This window comes from Priapulus caudatus, unplaced genomic scaffold (assembly GCF_000485595.1).
Source record: "Priapulus caudatus unplaced genomic scaffold, Priapulus_caudatus-5.0.1 Scaffold1801, whole genome shotgun sequence".
Lineage (NCBI taxonomy): Eukaryota > Metazoa > Priapulida > Priapulimorpha > Priapulimorphida > Priapulidae > Priapulus > Priapulus caudatus.
In genome coordinates this window covers 1-580 of record NW_014578862.1, presented here as the reverse complement: position 1 = coordinate 580, position 580 = coordinate 1, and positions in this window count along the sequence as shown.

Genomic DNA, 580 nt, shown 5'->3' with positions numbered 1-580 from the left:
ATCACGATCACTGCAGCCCCGCCTCGCTGCGACGCGTCGCCCGCGGCAACCAGTCCAGCGACAGTCTGTCGAGCAGCAGAGACAGTCTGAGTGGTTCGCAGGGCACCCTGCTCAGGTATGAATCACCTGCTCAGGTATGAATCACCTGCTCAGGTATGAATCATCGCTCAGGGTCGTCGGCCGGAGGTCCGCGACAGTTTCAAAGCAACGGATATCTCGTTCTATAATCGTAATTACGTATATCTTACGTATTTTGGAGTCAATTATTATTAGTATTATTGTTATTGTTGTTATTATTATTATTATTATATGTTATTAGACTAATATGTTCATTTATTATATTTGTATTCGTATTCTTGTTCTTATTCTGCATGTTGTTATTGTTATTGTTTTATCTTGGCCGCTTTTGTAGGTGGTATCTGCAGTAACTGTATTACAAATACGTTGTATGCATTTGGCAGAGAGACGCTCTCTTGTCGTTTCAGGGGCGCCGCGGCCGGGCTGAGGGAGGGTCAGGGTCTGTGGCCGGCGCCGTCATAACACAGACGTTCTATTGTTGTTTCAGGGGCGCCGCGGCCGG